This window comes from Tachypleus tridentatus, chromosome 6, assembly GCF_004210375.1.
Source record: "Tachypleus tridentatus isolate NWPU-2018 chromosome 6, ASM421037v1, whole genome shotgun sequence".
Classification (NCBI taxonomy): Eukaryota; Metazoa; Arthropoda; class Merostomata; order Xiphosura; family Limulidae; genus Tachypleus; species Tachypleus tridentatus.
In genome coordinates this window covers 123,665,371-123,671,720 of record NC_134830.1, presented here as the reverse complement: position 1 = coordinate 123,671,720, position 6,350 = coordinate 123,665,371, and the positions used below count along the sequence as shown (strand labels likewise).

Genomic DNA, 6,350 nt, shown 5'->3' with positions numbered 1-6,350 from the left:
ATACACGAACACACAACATTAAAAATAGAACATAACATTGTTTTATTACTGTTTAGTATATTCACAAGAATAAATAAACAATATATTCTATAACAAAAATGCTTAAATTGAACGATGTTATGGATATTTTTATTTGAAAACAATGAAGGTCAGTGACAAATTTAATGTGTTCATTATTACATGAACAGTTATATAACCAATCGTGAGAATAAAATGAGGGGTCATTTGTGATAACTGCAGGATAATTTAACACATTATCAAAATTGTCATTTAAACACAACAATTATTGTTTTAATAAGTCATTCAAACGCGGACAATACTCTTTTAACAAAACACTCAAGAGTTGACATTCTTGTTTTAATAAAGCATTCAAACGTGGTCATTATACAATGCAGATAATAGAAGTTGTACTGATTCCAACAAAATGAACCAAATAAAGTCAAATATCTACATGTGACATCCACGTCTAAAGTAATAATAACTTACAAGTGACATGTGTTATGTTTCGAACAATTAGCTGATAAACATTGAGTATACACGTACTTACATGAACACAACAAACATAAATATGAGTAAGAAACGCAGTGTCAATATTGAAATTTAATACTTTCACATAGCGTGACGTCATGGACCTACTGAAGGAAGCACGTCAATCAACTTTACTGAATATCTTCTACGTGTTAGGGTTAAACTGTTTCAGTTTTGTGTAGTTCTGTCATTTGACTGAAAAGAGAAAAAGAAATATTACACCTGAAAATTCAAATTCTATAAAGAAATATATATATAATTAAAAGCATCATTGCAAACCATTCAAGTATTTGGTATTATTCATATTAAACATTCTATATGAATTTAAAGTAACCATCATCAGCAGATGTAGAACAATGGAACAACATAAACATATCATGATATCTCTTCATTGTGTGGAATATTAACACAGTTGAGAAATACTCGACTAAAAATTTAGTAAATTTAGTTTTTAATGAATAATTCTCAAGATATTGTGAACTTCGTTTTACTATAAGTTTAAGGCAAATAAAGTAACAATCTATAATTCAAAATTTCTATTAATTACAGCAATATTCAATTAGATATTTCACTAACTGATTTAAATGAGTTATTCAGGTATGACACCTAATATTAACTTATGCAAATATAGATCATTAATAAATATTCTCAAGTTAGTTTTCTCATATTTAATACTGTTCAATACAATAACTAAACGATAAAATATGGAGATTTTTGTAGCATTCAAAATATGTATTTATTTTATACGATTATATAGGTGATTTACTTGAGATGCTTTGTAAACTAACCTGTGTTAATGGGGTAAAAATGATATCACTAACCAAGAGTTACTAACCACAATAATCCTCCTGAAGAAAAGAGGCAGTGGTTTATCTGAGAAGGTTGTATCTAGGAACATTATGTTTTGAAAAAGGTTAGTTACATGTCCTTTGTTAGTTACAAACAAAAATTAATAATTCATCACTGAGAAAAATGTGTAAAGATGTTCAGCAAAGTGAATATTTGTAAAAATCGTTTGTAATAATATTTTACACGAATTTGACTTAATCACTTTTTAAATCTCTCTTCACAATAAAACAAGTAATTCAACTGAAGTAACCCTAATATTTATAATACATTTTATCTCAATACGATGCTTGATTTCAAATCTATTTATCAAAGAAACCTTTCTCAGCTACATTACACCCTTCCTCTATATTCTGAAACGTCTCATGAAATGTCATATCCACTTTCAAAGGCCCTACTGTCACGTGACTTTAATGTTCCTGTATGGTTGGAGGAGGTTCGTAGGATGATCTGTACCCGCAAGCTACGTATATTGGTTGATTTTCTGTAGGTAAAAGAAACAGTTGTGCTATACACAACTTTTGATAATATTGAAATCGTTCCACAATTAATAACAAGAGAAAAATATAGTTTGTGTATTTGTTAAAGTGTAAGGATTAAAAGAAATATAGAATTTTGTGTCCATTTAAACCAAAATGTCACAATAGTTAAACATTATAGTTCATCATCAACTGACCATACTTCAGTGGTTTATCTACAATTATAAGTCTTTTAAACTTGTCAATCTGGCTAGTATTACGTACCTAACATGAAGTGGTAGAAGAACGACCATTACGACAACATAAGATAACGTAACGACTGATTTACTTACTTTCCACTATGTGTTCCTTCTTCAAACAAGCCCAAGCAACTACCACAGCACAAACAATAACTGTAAGGGAAATCGCAACAGGAATTATGAAATATAACCGGATATAGAAAGGTCCTTCTTCTGTTTCCTGAGCTGACTTAACTCCTATAAGCAGGAAATAGCTGCTGATTTCAATTTACCAAGACAAACAGGTATAACTAACGTTTACTAAAGTAATTAAAATATTATTTACATATTACAGTCCACATTCACTAACCAACACTTAACAGTTTAAGCCTATCTTATGTTCATACCCTTATCTCTGTTAGTTTAACTCTTTGAACTTCCCAAGTGCTTCAGTAAAGGCTACAACAGGAGACGACACACTTTCTCTTCCAAACTTGTTGTAGGCTGCCAATTTAAGTTCATACCGAGATCCTGTCTGTAGGTGGGTTACTTTATAGCTACTGATAGATCCCGGTAGGTGGCGCTGGTGTTTAACCATCCCATCTTTTTAAACTCCAGTTCGTATTCTAAACAGTAAAACTGGACTAACTTAACCAGATTTAACACACCATGTTGAGTGGATATCAGACTAACAGTCATTAAGTTTATAGAAGATAAGTTATGTATATATTTATCAGATGTTTCAAAAGTAATTTACGTAGAACAGGTCCTTCTTTCTGTGGGTTTCTCCAGTCTAAGGTCAAGGGGTCAGTGTCCACACCTACAAGTTTTTTTACGATAGGAGCAGATGGTGGATCTGAACAAGAACCATATTTGTTTATCAGCTATCAATTTGTAACAAATGATTCATATAAAGACATAAAATAGCATGGATAGTATGTGTTATTATTTATTTGCTTATGTTGTAATAGTACATAAAATGGTCATTATTCCCTTCAAACTTTGAAGAATTTAGAAATTAACCTATTTTATGTGTATAAAGGAGCAAATTTGCACATTTTCATTTACATAAGGTCTGAATAAAACAACATATGAATCAAAATGTACATGTATTTATACTAAAGTTGTACAAAAATGTTTAGAAGTGAGTAGTTTTTCAAGACTTGCGACTGTAATGTAAATCACTTTCATGTATCAGCCCCCAGATATAGTCTTCCATCATATTTTCTTTATACGCTCTTTGGTAGCGGCGTTCAAAGTCCAGTATGTCTTGGTGGAAGTGCTGCCTTGAGAGTATGCTCTCATATTCTCCTTGAATTTACCAAGATGATCGTCAAGGATATGGACTTTCAGGGACATCCTGTGGCCTATTTTGCCGTAGTTCTTCACCAGGACCTCAACCAGTTCCACATAATTTTCGGACTTGTAATGACCCAAGAAGCCACGAACAACTGCGGCAAAGCTGCCCCAAAACTTTGTTTTTCCTTTCTACTGAGATTTTTTGGGAATTCTGTGCACTCCAGGATCTTCTTTATTTGTGGTCCAACGAAGACACCAGCTTTGATCTTTGCCTGAGATAGCTTAGGGAAGAAGTCTCAAAGGTACTTGAAGGCTGCAGACTTCTTATCAAGAGCTGTGACAAATTGTTTCATAAGAACCAGTTTTATGTGTAATGATGGGAACAACACCTTCTTAAGGTCCACCAGTGGCTTACACTTGACATTGTGCCTTCTCACAGAGAACTCGGTCCTTTGTGACCAGTACTTCCTATTGTAGTGCGCTGCGGTGTCCCTGCTGTCCCAAAGGCAAAGATAACAGGAAAACTTGGTAAAGCTTCCTTGGAGACCCATAAGGAATGCCACCATTTTTAAGTCTCCAATAACCTTCCAGCCATACTCATCATACTTCATGGCTTCTAGCAAGGTCTTGACGCTGTTGTATTCCTCTTTGAGTTGCACAGAATGAGCCAGGGGAAGAGACGGATACTTATTCTTGTTATGAAGCAGCATAGCTTTGAGACTTCTAGATGACATATCAATGAAGAGGCGCCACTCGTTCGGGTTACAGACCGGATACATTGTGGCAGAAGCAGAGCCCAGCTTGATAAGTGAAGAAGCTTGAAAATGTCGGTGAGGCTTCCTCTGACTTGCGACTTGCACACTTTCATCCAACAAATCCCACTCCTCGAGCCTAGATGTCGAAAGCTCGGCATTCGACTTTGTTAGACCAAGATCTCTGATCAGGTTATTAAGGTCTCTTTGGTTGGGGTAGTATGGGTTTCTCTCACCAGCTGCACCTCTGAAATTGTAATCTGGATCTTCAACGTCTACCTCCTTTTCTAGAAAATTCTTGTAAGTTCTACAACGTTCTGGAGAGTTCTTGAAAATTCTAGTAAGTTCGAGAAAATTCTCTATCAGCTACCCAGCACTGAATCTACCTGGAATGTTCTGGAAAATTGGTAAATTTGAGAATTTCATTACCCAGGTCACAAAAGCAAAGTTTGAAGAGAAAAACAGATTTTTCCATTTACTTTAAGCATAAGCAATTGAAAAATGACACTTTCTGCCCAGGAACAAGAAACACTAAAAATTTTCTTACATGTTTTCTAGGTTTAGGTAAGACCACATCGATAATTTAATAATAAATTCTTTTATTTTTACGTAATAATTTGAAAATGAAACAATTTATTTACATTACACAATCTTATGTAATATTTCTCTAAAAAGTTAGCTCTCAGTCACATCACTTACCTTCCAACTTATTGACAATGTTAGTCGTAAGTCACCACACTTACCTTCCAACTTATTGACAATGTTAGTCGTAAGTCACCACACTTACCTTCCAACTTACTGATAATGTTAGTTCTAAGTCACAACACTTACCTTCCATCTTACTAACAGTGTTCCTGAGTCCAGAGCCAAAACATTAACATCCACAGGTGACGCTCCTGGTTGGGTAAAATAGTTTACTCCATCACAATTCGTTATAATTAGTACATTGATGTATAATTACGTTAATAATTCACTACGATTTAACATATCTACATATTGTGATAAGCCAAAATGTAATACATTTAAAACAGATTGATAAATGAATGTTAAGATACTTTAATTCTATGACTATCTTCATGAATTACTGTATTAGGCGTTTGTAAAATGTGTTTGTATAGCTTAATATACTGTAGTAGTAAAAGAGATGAATCCACAAACATCCTTCTAAGGCCGTACTTTACACAATTCCATCATCTTAAAGACATTTGTTTGCAATTATAAAGACATCTACCTTCCTCCTGTTGAGTACTAGTAATACGGTCAAAAGGCTCACTGAGTCCTCTACTGTTCTCTGCCCGAATCTGTGCAGTGTATTCTTAGCGACCGTGCTACGAACTTCTCCGATAACAATATTCGAAGGACTCTTAGGAGGTTCTGTTTTAAAAAATAATAAAATAATTAATGTTTATTCGGTTATTTTCTTTCAATTGTTATTATTTTTATACAAGCAGTTAATACAAAGATATGATGTAATTTAACACAGATATAAGTAACATTTAAGTTAATGATACGCAATATATACTTTAATAAATTAGGGTACATAAATTACGTTTTTTAGAATGTCTTACATTTTATACTTCAGCAACTAATGTACAAACACTAGATAAAATAAGGCTTACCATTCACAATCATCTTAATATTCCAGCTGTCGTTTCCGTATGAGTTCTCTACAGAACACGTATAGAGGGCAGCATCTCGAGTTTGACTATTTCTGATGACGAGAGTAGAGTTAGTCCCAACTAGAGTTTCTTTACTGTAAGTTTCGTGGCTGTAGTGATACAGAAAACGTTAAGTTAATTAACCTTTTACATTATATTATTTCGATATTTACGTCAAACAGTAAAACTGAATAATCTTACCGGTTCGACGAAGATTCTTATTCGTGATTGTTCTTTAGCCATCTGAACAGTAGAGGTCGCTCTCCCCTTACAATACATCGTTGATGGTGTTAGTTACTGTTTTTCTAGGTCAAAGTGAGCTAAATTACTTCGACCCTTTTCAGGGCAATGTCCATATATTGATATACATTTATATTTATTGATATATATTTTTATTTATATTTGTTATTATTATATATATATTTAGTTAGTTAGTTATCACCATTAGATTCCATCTAGGAACATAGGGCCGCAATGGCTTGCGGATTCTTCAACAAGTATTTGAGTGAGTAGGTTGTTAGCCCACTGCACCGGGCCGTCCCTAATTTAGCGGTGTAAGACCAGAGGGAA

At 33.6% G+C, this 6,350-nt stretch overlaps 1 long non-coding RNA gene across 1 annotated transcript; it reads right to left on the bottom strand.

Annotated features, from left to right (window-relative positions):
• Nucleotides 1–454: 454 nt before the first annotated feature.
• Nucleotides 455–2,829, bottom strand: LOC143251446 (uncharacterized). The gene is made up of 3 exons (XR_013028562.1): nucleotides 2,479–2,829; nucleotides 2,186–2,329; nucleotides 455–723 (listed from the first exon to the last, which is right to left on the bottom strand). It is a non-coding gene; the product is annotated as an uncharacterized LOC143251446 (long non-coding RNA).
• Between the last annotated feature and the right edge of the window lie 3,521 nt (nucleotides 2,830–6,350).